This window comes from Sceloporus occidentalis, unplaced genomic scaffold (assembly GCF_023333645.1).
Source record: "Sceloporus occidentalis isolate IW3139 unplaced genomic scaffold, rSceOcc1.0.p SCAF_2, whole genome shotgun sequence".
NCBI lineage: Eukaryota > Metazoa > Chordata > Lepidosauria > Squamata > Phrynosomatidae > Sceloporus > Sceloporus occidentalis.
In genome coordinates, this window is record NW_028316982.1 from 4,223,415 (window position 1) to 4,237,917 (window position 14,503).

A 14,503-nucleotide genomic window follows, 5' to 3' on the forward strand; every position below is an offset into this window, starting at 1 on the left:
AGAAGTTTCCCAAGGGGCTTTCAGCTTTGCTGAATGCTTCCTACTATGAGCTTTCAGAAGAGTAGAATGCCACTCAATTTACTACAGCTTTCTCACAGTATTGCCAGGTTTAGGTTCAAAGATATTTGTTGTTGCTTTGTTTAAAAAAAAGACTGGCATGCTGATACAATTTGCCTTCTGTGGGCATGGATTCAAGTATCTAAGGCTTGAAAAAATGCCAAATAATATATAATTCCCTTTGCTGGTATTTGGCTCCAGGACCAGCCAGTGGGCGGCAAAATCCCAGGATGCTCAAGTCCCATTAAGTACAACAGCATAGTGAAATGGGGTCCCTTATATAAAATAGCAAAATCGAGGTTTGTTTTTTGGATATACAGTGGGCTGTTTTTATCCATGGATTTGTTAGCCACAGATTCAGCCATCCAAAAGCAAACCTTGATTTTGTAGTTTTGTATGCCATTGTATTGAATGGGTCTTAACATCCACTGATTTTGGTATCCATGAGGGATCCTGGAACCAATCTGCAACTTGGACATAGGGAAAAGTAAAGGCCAAATTCACAAATGGATTAAGAGAGGATGACTCAAGGTAAGTACATTTGCAAGAAGGCCTACAAATTGGCTTTTCTGTTTTCAGGAAATTAGCATCTTGGGTTTACAGATGAGCAAAAGGAGTCCTAGCAGACTAATGTGCCTCGGGACCAACTGAACTAGATTTTGTCGCTGTACCAGAATTGGCTAAGGACACAGCTGGCAAATACTAAAAAGCAGTACTGCAATTGTTGGCCTCAATAGTTCAAAAACACAGTTGGTCTGGATGTGTATGTTTGCAGTGTCTGCCAAAAGTGTTGGACTGGCCCTTGGGAAACCCAGGTTCAGGTTCCCACTGAGTCATGAAATGCATGGCAGATCTTTGAGGCAGTTGCACACTTTCACCTTGACCTGTGTTGTGAAGACAAAAGTGGATGAGGAGACAATCCTCCATGCTCTAAGGAGATGGTAGGAAACGCAGGATATAGATGTAACAAGGACCATTTTGGTGACCCAAATTGTGGAAGGTCTGGAAACCACCAAGACCTATGAGGAGATACCAAGGAAGCTGGGGATATTTAGTCTGGAGAAGAGAGTTAACATGATACGATAGCCTTGTTCAAGTATTTGAAGCAGTGTCACTGAGTATGGCACAAACTTGTTTTCTGCTGCTCCAGAGAATAGGACCCAGAACGATGGACGCAAACTACAGGGAAAGAGATTCCACCTGAACATTAGGAAGAACTTCCTGGCAGCAAGAGCTGTTTGAAAGTGGAACACACTCCTTCCTTGGAGTGTAGTAGAGTCTCCTTCCCTGGAGGCTGGATGGCCATCTAAGCAGATCATAAGACTCCTAGAGTTGGAAGGGATCCCAAGGGCCATCCAATCCAACCCTCATTCTGCTATGCAGGAAGACACAAAGCACCCTGTGTGGCAGATGGCCATCCAGCCATCTCTAAAATACTGAAGACACGCAGAGCTAGCTGTGTTGGCCACTAGGCAAATCCATCAGTGATACCGTTATTGGCCAACCAAAATGCACAACATACTTCTTGATTTCTGTATTGTGAGATATTGCATTGCAGCTGCAACAGAGGAACCACGAAGAGTAGCCTGTGGACTTGGGACTTCAACCAACGTAAAACAATTTTTCTTCTTAAATTTGGACTGAATTTGCATGTTTTACCTCTACACCACCAACATGTTCCTGATGCAAAAACACAAGACTTCTTGAGGAATCCATTGTTCTCTGCCTAGAAAGAGGCCTGTGGCCTCTTTGAAATGGAGACATACAGTATAGCATTGCAAAAGAGGGGTCCCTGTTGAGATGCAGATTTCCTGGACTTTGACAATCTCCCTATCGCCGCATGGCCAGAAGAAATAGGAGGCTGCCTGCAAAAGATATCTTCCCCAGCATACCATCTTTACTAAGGACTGAAACAATATGCAGGCATCTGACTATCATCTCTAATTGTGTTTCTTCTTCTTCTCCTGTTTGGTTAGTAACATCTTGCCTAATGAAGAAGCCCATGGAGGTTCGAAAGCTTGCAACAAATCTATTGTGTGTTTCGGTTGGCCAATAAAGGTATCACTGATGGATTTTTGTTTGGCCGTCTCTAAAATGTTGCTGATTTGCAAAATGTGCTTTTTTGCTTTTTCCTGTAGCTAACATATTGGAAGGGCAGTTGGTTCAAGTGAGCGATTCATTACCTAATGTCATGCAGACCCTTTCCTTAAAAACAAATACTGGTGCAAGTTTGCTGCAGCAAGATGGCTGAGGGGCCTTCATCTAGACGAGAGCCAGTGTGGAACACTTGGATGGATGGGAAAAGACAGGCACACCCTTGAAGTTGTCCACTCCTGATGTTTGAAAGGTCTGAAGGCAGTCAGCTGTTATCACAATTACAAATGGATTGCAAGAGCTAAACCTAGCCCCAGTCCCCTGGCCACAGTGCAATGGAAAACAACACTCACCTATTGCAGTGCACATTATATCTTGCTGGTTTGCTTATTTGCTGACCCCCATATCTGCCTATAGAACCATAAGGCTTGGAAGAGATGCCAAGGGCCATCCAGTTCAACCCCTTTCTGTCATGCAGAAAGGCAATCAAAGCACTATAGACAGATGGCCATCCAGTCTCAGTTTAAAAACCTCAAAAGAAGGAGCCTCCGCCACACTTCTCTTTGGAGCGCTTGGAATGTGTATTCTTGCATGCTTGCATGGCAGAATGGGGTTGGATTAGAAGGCCCTTGGAGTCTCTTCCAACAAGGTTCACCAGACACCCTCCATTTCCAGGACCTGACCTACATTTCAGTCTTTTGTCCAGGAGGAGTCCCAGAATGTCCTCCATTTTGAGCATGACTAAAAAGCACACATTTAGATGAGTGGCTTGAGCTTTGTAACATCCCCCACTTTCCCGGAATATCCTACATTTTGTGGTGGCTTGTCCTCCTTTGCGTTTACATCATCTGGTCACCCGGCTTCCAACTCTGTGATTCTAGGTGCCAATTGTGAGCTACATTGGTCAACAGCAGCCCCGGTCGGTGTGAACAATTCCAACAATGTCTAAAAGCCAGTCTGGCATCGCGGTTTTGAGCCTTGGACTATGACTTGGAGAACAGGGTTCGAATCTGGGCTCAGCCGTCTTAACCCAATTGGGTGACTTTGGGCATGTCACACTCTCAGCCTCAGAGCAAGGCCATGGCAAACTCCCTCTGAAGAAACTTGCAAAGAAAAACCCTGTGATAGATTTGCCATGGGCCTCATTCCCACAAGATTTTACACTGGATCGCAGTTCGGTTTGAACCAGTTCAAACAAATCTGGTTCCCACTTAAATTACTGAAGCGATTCGGTGAGGGGCCATGTGCCAGACCCATTGAACACACATCTTTTGGACATTGATTTTTTTCCACGCCTTTTTGGATAAATCAATTCTGCGCAAGTGTTAACTACAAGCGGATCAGAATTTATTCAAATTTGCCCTTCAGCCACTGGAACCAAATCGTTTTTAATCAATTCATCGTGAATGTGAACCATAAGTGGGTTATTTTGATGACATAAAATGCGATTGGGGCAAATGTAGTGGGAACCATGCTCCGATGTTGAATCGATCCATCAATTCGGATGGCACACCAATTTATCTGTAATTGGGAACGGGGCCACGGTGACACTATAAGTCAGAAGTCATTTGAACCTATGAAGAATGGCCAGAGAAGGAAACAAGAAGGCCTCAGTCTGTCAAAAGTCCAGCAGAAGAGCCTGGCTAGCCCCTTTTCCAACAAGGGCATAAACACCCAACAGTGGGATTTCAGCCATTTTGAGATCTTTGACTTGAAGCTCTAGAGAGCAAATGGTAGAGAAGGGTGCAGTATCAGCAGTGGACACCAGGTGGCAGCAACACACAAAGGAAGTTGGAGAAAGTGAGTTCTTTTCTGGCTGACTCTGGGCCCTTCTTCCTTCACTTGGCTTTTCTAATTGAGGGCATCATCACACAGCAATGCCAGGCTCCCCATCTTAGTGGAGGGAGGGCATAACAGAAAAGAGGAGACCCATCACGAGGTGCTCAGTGGATGAGTAATTAATTGTAAAAGCCCAGTCTGCTTCAGCCTGGATATGCTCTCAAAGATAAGAATGTTTAGCCTGGAAAAGAGAAGGTTAAGAGGTGATATGATAGCCCTACTTAAATATTTGAAGGGATGTTACACTGAGGAGGGAGCAAGCTTGTTTTCTGCTGCTCCAGAGAACAGGATCCAGAATAACAGATCCAGAGCAATGGATGCAAACTCCAGGAAAAGAGATTCCACCTCAACATTAGGAAGAACTTCCTGAGAGTAAGGGCTGTTCGACAGTGGAACACACTCCTTCCTCGGAGTGTAGTGGAGTCTCCCTCCTTGGAGGTCTTCAAACGGAGGCTGGATGGCCATCTGTCAATGGGGATGCTTTGATTGAGATTTCCTGCATGTCATGGGGTGGGACTGGATGGCCCTTGTGGTCTCTTCCAACTCTACGATTCTAAGCACCAGCATGGTATGATGGTGTGAGCCTGCATCAACACAGCAGAAATAACTTGGTTTGACATCACTTTGGAAATGGTACTTTGTTGTGAGACCAGCAGAGCTCTCTGCTACCATTCCCAGAATTTCATAACATGGAGCCCTGGCAGCTTAAGTGGTGTCAAACTGGGTTATTTCTGCAGTGCGGATGCAGAAACCCCCTGATAGTGTCACATTTGTTGTTAGCTGCCCCAGAGTCGGTTCCGACTCATGGCAAGCCCAAGGATGAGACATCTCCAAGGATCCCTCTCCTTTCTTTTCAGCCTTGCCCAGATCCTGCAATAAGCCCTTGCCCATAATAACCCCCTGACTGAGTCTCTCCATCTGGTTTGTAGTCTTCCTCTCTTTCTTCTCCTCTCGACCTTTCCTAGCATTATTGTTTTTCCTAGTGATCCTTGCCTTCTCATGATGTGGCCAAAGGACGAGGGTCTCAACTTGATCATCTTTGCTTCCAAGGAGAGCCCTGGTCTGATCTGTCCAAGAACCCATTTGTTTGTCTTCTTGGCCATCCATGGTCTCCTAAGGACTCTTCTCCAGCCCCACATTTCAAAGGAGTTGGGTTTCTTTCTGTCCACTGTCCTGCTCTCACATCCGTACCTGGGGATGATGGGGAATGCAATGGCCTGGACAATTCTGACTTTAGTGATCAGTTGTATGTCTTTGCTCTTCAGTATCTTTTCCAGTTCTTTCATAGCTGCCCTTCCCATTCCTAGCCTTCTTCTTATTTCTTGACTGCACTCTCCATTCTGGTCAATGTTTGATCCTAGATAAAGGAATTCTTTCACTATTTCAATTTCCTCATTGTCCAGATTGAATTTGTGTCTTTCTTCAGTGGTCATTATTTTTGTTTTTCTTTATCATCAGAGCTGCCTTTGCACTTTCATCTTTGACCTTCCTTATTGTCTGTTCCAATTCCTGAATGGCTTCTGCTAATAGTACGGGGTCACTGTCCGCATCTCTTAGGCTTCCTCCTGTCTTTACTTCTCCCTTTTCTGATTCTAATTTTGCTTTTCTTATGATGTTTTCATCATATAAGTTAAACAGGTAAGATAACAGGATGCAGCCTTGCCTGACCCCTTTGCCTATTGGGAACCACTCTGTTTCCCCAATTTCTCTTCTGACGGAGGCCTCTTGTCCTTGGTACAGGTTCCTCATCAGGACTATCAGATCTAGTGGTCTATGAAACACATGCTGATTCTTTTTTGGAATTCTTTGGTGTGCTCCATTAGCCATCGCGTGTTTGCAGTATGGTTCCTAGTGCCCCTTCCTTTCCTGAACCTCGCATGGACCTCTGGGATTTCTTTATCCATGTTTGGTTGGAATCTATGCTGCAGAATTTTGAGCATTATTTTGCTTGCATGTGAGATTAGTGCTGTTGTCCTATAGTTGCTGCAGCCTTTTGTATCTCCTTTCTTGTGGATTGATATGTATATAGAGTGTTTCCATTCTGTTGGCCACTGTCCATTAGCCATCACATGTTTGCAATGTGTCACCTTATGGTCACCATAAGTCAGAAACAACCTGAAGGAATACAACAACAAACAACAATCCCCGCTGGACAGTACTAAGTTACATGGGCCAGATGTCTCATGGGATATAAGGTAACATCCAAGACCTACCAGACAGTGATACTTTTATTGGACCAACCAAAATGCACAATAGACACATTGCAAGCTTTTGAAGCTACACTGGCTTCTTCATCAGGCAATGTGTTAAAACCCATACAGGAGGGTGGGAATGAAGATGTTAGTCATAGACCTGCATTTTGCTCTTTTTCTTCTCAGTTTAGATGGTATGGGGATGTATCTCTTGTAGGCTGGCATCTTCTTCTGGCCATGTGGCCACTGGGAGACTCTCAAAGTCCAGGAAATTTAACATGTGTTTGCAACACAAAAAGAGACTTCTTTTGCAATCCAAAAAACATCCAGGGGCAGCTGTGTTGGCCATATAGCAAATCCAATAACATCCAAAATCCAACAAACAATGATACCTTTATTGGCCAACCAAAATGCACAATATAGACGTTGCAAGCTATCCAAGCTCCACTGGCTTCTTCATCTGCTATGTCTCCATCCTTTGTGAGGCCAAAGCCCCCTTTGTTAGGCAGAGGACACTGAATTTCTCAAAACGCCTTTTGCACCAGGAAAACTTTAGGTGCTGTTGAGGTAGAATATGCCAATGCAGTCTCAATGTTGGGCGGGGGGGGGGGGGGGAGTTTTACCTTTGCTGGAGACAGAAACCTCAAATAGGAAGGTCCAAGTCCACTGTCTCTCTCTTTAGGATTTGCTATATGGCCAACATGGCTACCTCTGGATGTTTTGGGGATACAAGGTAATTTGCTATGTTCCTTCCAGAGGCAGCAGAGCAGGGGCTTAGATGCAGCTCAGAAACATTACCTTTGGGGGATTATGAGCCCTAGAATCCCCCAAGATGGATTGTACCAGCTGACAGTCCCAGCCTGCATAGTCAGTGGTGAATGATGGGAACTGCAATTCAACCATATATGGAATCATGGGGTTGGCTATGAGAGAGGCAGTGGGGTCTCCTCTTCTAGAGGTCTTCAAAAAGAGGCTGGACAGCTCCCTGTTGGTAATGCTTTAGTTGGAGATCTTGCATTGAGCAGAGAGTTGATGGCCGATGAGGCCCCTTCCAACTCTGCGTTCCACAGTTCAGTCAGGACTATACCTGAGATTTCAGTATCAAAACTTGAAATTTAGGAAGGACCCCTCCTTGGGATGTCAACAGAGGCAGCTCTTGGAAAAGTTATGAAGCCAGGCACCTTAAGCATCCACCACAGTTGCGCAGAGGATGCCATTCAAACAAAAAAACAATGGCTGCACTCGCACTGCAGAAATAATCTGGTCTGGCCTTACTTTAACTGCCATGGCTCAGTGCTATGGGATCCTGGGAACTGTAGTTTGTTGCGGCACCAGTGTTCTCTGACAGAGAAGGCCAAATATTTCATGAAACTACAATTCCCAGCATTCCGTAGCATTGAGCCATGTCAGATAAAGTGGTGTCAAACTGGATTATTTCTGCAGTGCAGATGCAGCCAACTGAAGAAAATGTACACATGCAAATTTTTTATTATTATTATTATTATTATTATTAAATTTTTCAAGGCAATGTTTTTGCTGAAGGGCATGAGGACCTGACTCCTTGCACCTGAATCTTCTGCTGTGTTGGGTGTCTCCAGGTTTGATTATTTATTTATTTATTTATTTAGGCATTTATATCCCGCCCTTCAGCCCTAATGGCTCTCAGGGCGGCTTACAATTATTGTTTTTAATCAGACAGTTCCCTGCCCTCAGGCTTACAATCTAAAAGACATGAAACAAAAGGAAAAGGGAATGGTGGAGGGAAAGGGGATGAGGTCCAGTGGTTCTTCTCTCCCTCTGAGGCCTGGACCAAGGCAGATGGATTGGAGGGAGGGCTCTTCCTTCTTCCAAGTTAGTCCTGATGGAGCTGGACCTGCCTGGTGAAAGACATCACAATGTTTGTGTTGCTTTGGTATGTTTTTGGGTGGTGACTTGTTCTAACTTAACGGCTGGGTTCAAATTACTCGGTTACCTAAACAATCCTGAAGGTAAGAGCTGTTTGACAGTGGAATGGTTTTTTTCCGAAGGTGGTGGACTTTCGTTGTTGGACGTTTGGATGGCCAGCTCTCAGGGATGTTTTAGCTGTGGATTGCTTGAAGCAGTTGGGATCCCACTATGGAGTTTATCACACGGGGGAGAAACTGGGACTTTAAACAGTGATTAACCCAAGAAAAATCACGCAATTGACACTAAAACATTATTAAAATGGGATTAACACAAGAGCCATTATCCTGTAAATAACCAGGGAATAACCAATGCAAACAATCATAGAATCACATTCAAGGGTAGCTGTGTTGGCCATTTAACAAATCCAAACAAAAATCCATCGGCGATACCTTTATTGGCCAACCAAAAGGCACAATATACTGGTTGCAAGCTTTCGAAGCTCCATGGGCTTCTTCCTCAGGCAGTAAAAAATCCTCTGAATGAATTGCTATTGCTTCTTGCCTGGTTGTTCACAGGATAATGGCATTTTAATCATGTTTTGCCTCGACGTCGTGTGAAAACCATTAACGCAATTGTGCAATAATAAATGGGTTATTCACTTTGAACGCAATGTCGTGTGAAAACCATTAGCGCAATTGCGGGATTATCATGGGTTCATCACCGTTTATACTTCCAATTGTCCCCTGTGTGATAAGGTAGCTCTTAGAGTACCTCCCAACTTTAGTAACAGGTCTAACTAAAGAGGTTTAACCCATTTCTTCAGAATAAATGCAATTGTGTAAGTAGCTGACACACTCTGAAAATCCCACAAATGGGTACTTTGGCTTGTCTTTCTCATACATTCCTTTGTTTCCATTCCTCAGAGAGAATGAACACAACCAAGGGACATTACCAGCCATTTATTTATTTATTATATTTTGTATCCTGTTTATCTCCCAAATTTGGGAGCTAAAGCGGCTTTCTTCCCAGCACCCAAGAAAAGTTATTTTGTCTTCCTGATCACTGATTTTTCTATGGTTCCAAAATTATGTAGCGTGAAAGAGACCCTGGGAAAAATCAGTGATCAGGAAGACAACATTTAATCCCCAAATTACATGCTTTACAACCATCCTGATTTGCCTAGGGCAATTCCCATTAATCTGCTGTCATGCTACTTTTTTGGTGGTCTTTAAACTGTCCCAGTTTCTTTCTCTCTCATCCTCTGGCCTTCCTCCTTGGTCTTCAGCTTACTTCAATTGCTGCAAACTGAGTTAAATTGCAAAAATAGTTTGCAGTCCATTGACTTAGCAGAGAAAGGAGGCAGTGGACTCTTCGCCTTCCCAGCAAAAAGAAACTGCTGCAGCCTCTCTTAGCTTATCTAATTTTTGTTACTATGACTATTTTCTCAATGCTATAGAATTCTGGGATTTGTAGCTTTGATGGATACTTCGCTTTCCCTCTCTGAGAGCAAAGTACAAATCCCAGGATCCCATAGGATGGAACCGCGACAATTAAAGCAGTGTCAAACTGCATTAATTTGGCAGTGCGGCAGCAGCCTGAGAGCAGATGGCTTGCCCTGGGTCACCCAACTGGTTTCTATGTCTGAGAGCAGGGCTTGAACCCAGATCTCGTCAAGTCCAGCACTCAAAGCACTACAGTACAATGGCTTCATTAGTCACTTTGCCCACCTTTTATTTTGATGCTTAAAATTTATTTCTAAATGCTCAGCCGACATTTTAAGTTACTGCAATTCTAGTGTGAGTTCCTGCATGGCAGAATGGGGCTGGACTGGATGGCCCTTGAGGTTTCTTCCAACTCTATGATTCTAAATTTGGAGGATCAAGGAAATTTTCAAGGCACGGAGTGGCATTTGTTGTTGTTTCCAACTTATGGCAACCCGCTCATGGGATTTTCTTGGCAAGTGTCTCAGAGGGAAGTTTGCCATGGCCATCCTCTGAGGCTGAGAGAGCGTGCCTTGTACAGTTTTTTAATGTTCTGAAGCTACTCTGAGTCCCAGTTCTGGGGAAAGAGTGGGATAATAATAATAATAATAATAATAATAATAATAATAATAATAATAATAATTGCCCACAGCCACCCAGAGGATTGCCAGTTGTGACTTGCCCAAGGTCATTCAGTGGACTGCCATTTGCCCAAGATTGTTGGGATTGCCATTCTTTATAATGGGCAGCTGGGTTGCCTCACCCTTGAGCTGGGATTTGAACTGTGGGTTCCAGAGTCATAGTCTGACCCTGAAGCCACTATGCCACGCTGGCTCAGGGGTGCAATATTTTTACCTAGGAGAGCAAAGCCTCCATTCCTCTACCCTGCTGTAGCTATTATACTCCTGGTTTACAGTGCTGCCCAGAAAGGTGCCAAGTTCAACACGGTTGCACCCTTCAATCTGGTGCCACTTCCTCCAACCCAAGTGGCCAGCAGTTTCAGCAGAGAGGACACCAAATTGCAGGACAGGTGTGGTTGCGGTCCTTGCCCCACAACTCTTGTTTTTTCTCCTGTGGTTTTTCTTTTTTATCTTATCAGTTTCATTGGCAAATGCTACGCAGTGTTTACTCTTTCTTCAGATTAGCCACCTTTATTTATTTAGATTTCTCTGCATGAAAAGAGTCCACTACTTGCCAGGTGTCAACCCAGAGATCTTTCCGGCCCCTTTTACGTAGTTGAAGGCAGCAAGAGAACATACAGGTTCTCCACATCCGGCTATATATACATTTATTTGAAATAGTTTTTATTTATTAAGGAAAAAGCCAGGAGGAAATGACGATTTGGTCCAAGGCAGAAGTAAACTGCGGCAAGAGTGTGAATCCACTTAATTTAATTCTAGGACATTGTTAGAAACACCTGTGATTCTGTAGGGCTCTCACGTCAGGTCGCCAGGTCAGGACTATCCTAAACTTTGAGATTTCAATCCCCAAACTTGAGATCCTTCAGATGACCCCTTGCGATGCCATGGGCCTGGCTGACAGCATCAAGCAGGATGCACCCACCAAGTTTGCACAAGAGTGTGCCATTCAAATCCAAAACACCAGCTCGAAGAAACAAGGGAAATAGTTTACAGTGGGCCCATGGTATCTGCCAGGGTTTGGTTCCAGGACCCTGCCATGGACACCAAAATCCACGGATGCACAAATCCCATTAAATACAATGGCAGAGTAAAATGGCGTACCTTATATAAAATGGCAAAATCAAGGTTTGCTTTTCGGAATTTATCTATATATACAGTGGGACCTTAGTATCCACTGTGGTTTGCTTCCCCTCGTGGATACCAAAATCCGTGGATTTTGCTGACCCGCGTCTAGCCCACAAATGCAAATAAAATGACCACAACCAAGCATAACCAGTGACTACATCGTGTTTTCATTATTTCTTTTACACAAAACTTTATTAAGAAACCAAAATAGTAATACATCCTATGGTATTGATTTGTACAGCTCCATTATGACAAAGCAACACAAGATCTCCATTCATACACACAAATGTTCAACAGCATCTACTATAAATAGACATTCAGATACACTGTGGGCATGTATAAATTAAAAGGAACAGAATACAGCATATGCACCTTCACATAAATAAGAGATTGCCGATGGATTCCACCGCAAGCGACGGTCGTCGGGCTCTGCCCTTATCGTGATATTTTGTCTGCCATTATAGTGAGAAGGGAAACTAGGCAGAAATGGGAAACAGAAGTAACTTCTTGGAGAGGGAGGTAGCTGTTCCTTTCTCTCCTTCTCGGCCAAAAAATAACCTTCATAAACAATAAAAAGTTCACAGTAGATCAAAAGTCAAACTTCTGCAGACATAGGCCTCAATCGTATTCTTAGTCCCTGTAGACTCATTTAATCAATATAATTTACCTATATGTTGAGGTATCAATCAGCAATTGAATCAATGGGTCTACTTTCAGAGACCTCCTCCACAAGAGCTGAGAAATTAGAGGGAAATTTAATCCAAAAGTAGGGATGCTATATGACAAACATAGGGACACATTGTAAGATCTCAGACACGATTTTTAAAAAATGGAAGCAATATACTGAGGACCTATGTTTTAAAAAATGAAAGGGGAAAGCTTTTGATAAGGGAAACGTTTTAGAAAGTGAAATGGAAGCTGCTCTCAAAACACTTGGAAGGAATAATCAGAAACAGACGACATACCAATGGTGATGGGTCAAACAATCCATCCAAATTCTTTAAAAAAGCAAATATGGAAAACTAAGCTACGGTACATGGATTGGAAACACTCAATATGTATTTCCACCCCCAAGAAAAGAAACACCAGGAATTTTATTATTGGACCAAGGCATGCATATCCCATGCAATTAAGCAGATGCTCAAGATTCTGCAACAAAGACTTTTGCCATATATGAAGTGAGCAATGCCAAATGTCCAAGCTTGGTTCAGGAACGGAAAAGTATGAAAGATCATAGTGCAGACATATGTTATCTAATGCAGCACACCAAAGAACATTAGAAGAAAATCAACCTGTGCTTTATTGATTTTAGCAAAATATTTGACTGTATAGATCATGGAAAACTATGGACTGATCCAAATAAATGCAGTGTGCCACAATCGTGAGATAGCATAATTCATTGGAGAAGACTTTCATACTTAGAAAACAGAAATTGGCTCGGTAAAGTCAATTGAAGACTGAAGATGAATTGACTCAGTAAAGCATGCCATGCAAGACTTCAAAAGGTGATTAGATGGCCTTGGCGATTTCTTATTCATAGGTTGGTCATAGTGCCAAGGCCAACGTGGCACCAACTAACAGCACCCTACTTAGGAACTAATCGACAGAATTTAGGTCTGAGATTCTTGCAGTTGCGCATTCCAATATTTATGCAGCCCTTACTTGTAGCCAGCCTCACCAGAGGGCAAAATAAATGTGCCCATGCAACCAATTTAAGAAGGTGAGGGGAAGGATGCAGCAGCCCCAAAAGCCAATGCAATTCTAGACTGCATCAACAGGAGTGTAGTGTCTGATCGAGGGAATAGGCCCACTCTATTCTGCATTGGTCAGACCTCACCTGGAATCCTGCGTCCAGTTCTGGGCACCACAATTAAAGAGGGATATTGACAACTTGGAGAATGTCCAATGGATGAAAACCAAAATGGTGAAAGGTCTGGAAACCCTCAAGCCCTATAAGGGGAGGCCTAGGGAACTGGATATGTATTTCACCGAGGGAAAAGCTTAATAGTAACATGATAGCCATGTTTAAATATTCAAAGGGGTGCAATATGGAAGAAAGAACAAGCTTGTTTTCTGCTGCTCCAGAGATACGGAGCAATGGATTCAGATTGCAGAAAAAGCAGTTCCACCTAAACTTTTGGAAGAACTTCTTGACAGAGAAGAGCTGTTGGACAGTGGAATATGCTGCTATCTCAGAGTGTTTTCTTCTTTTGAGGTTTTTAAACAAAGGCTGGATGGCCATCTGTCCGGCATGCTTTGTCTGTCTTTCTGCATAGCAGAAATGGGTTGCAATAGATGGCCCCTTGAGGTCTCTTCTAACTCTTATGGTTCTATAGGCAGATATGGGGGTCAGCAAATAAGCAAAATATAATTTGCACTGCAATAGTTGAGTGTTGGTTGCCATTGCACTGTGGCCAGTGAAGTGGGGCAAAGTCTAGCTCTTGCAATCCATTTACAATTGGGATAGCAACTGGCTGTCTTCAAACCTCAGGAGTGGACAGCTTTAAGGGTGTGTGTCAAACCAGCCCCTATCTTTTCTCACCCATCCAACCATGCCCTTCCAATATGGCAGCTATGGGGGGGGAGCACACCCTTCCCAAATCATTAACATTTTAGAAGTTCTGTAATGCACGTTTCAGCTTTGAATTCTCCCTAGCACAATTTTTAAAAATAGAAGTGTCTCAAATCTTGCTCATCACACTTTAAGGATGTGATGCATTCATAACCTGCCTTCCCACATTCTTCCTTCATGTTGGTAACAATTCAGGCAACATTAGCTGGCACACTACTAGTCAGTAGACATTGTCATAAATTTGACTTACAATCTTGTCACTGTAGAATTCGGAGACATAGCTGAACATTGGTATGCAAAGGAATCTTGTAGCACCTTTTTGAGACAAGGTAGAAGTTGTAGTATAAGCTTTTGTAGACGTCGGTCAAAAACACACTGCAGAAATAATCCAGTTTGAGACCACTTTAACTGCCCTGGCTCATTGCTAGGGAATTCTGGGAGCTGTAGTTTTGTGAGTCATTTAGCCAGATAAAGCACTCTGGGGCTCTGCAATGCATTCTGCAGAGAAAGATATTTATGCAGTGTTTTGGACCTTGGTCTACTTCCTCAGCTGCATGGAATCTGGTCAAAGTTCCCTAATCACATTTCCAATTGTGGTCCCATTGCCATGTTCAT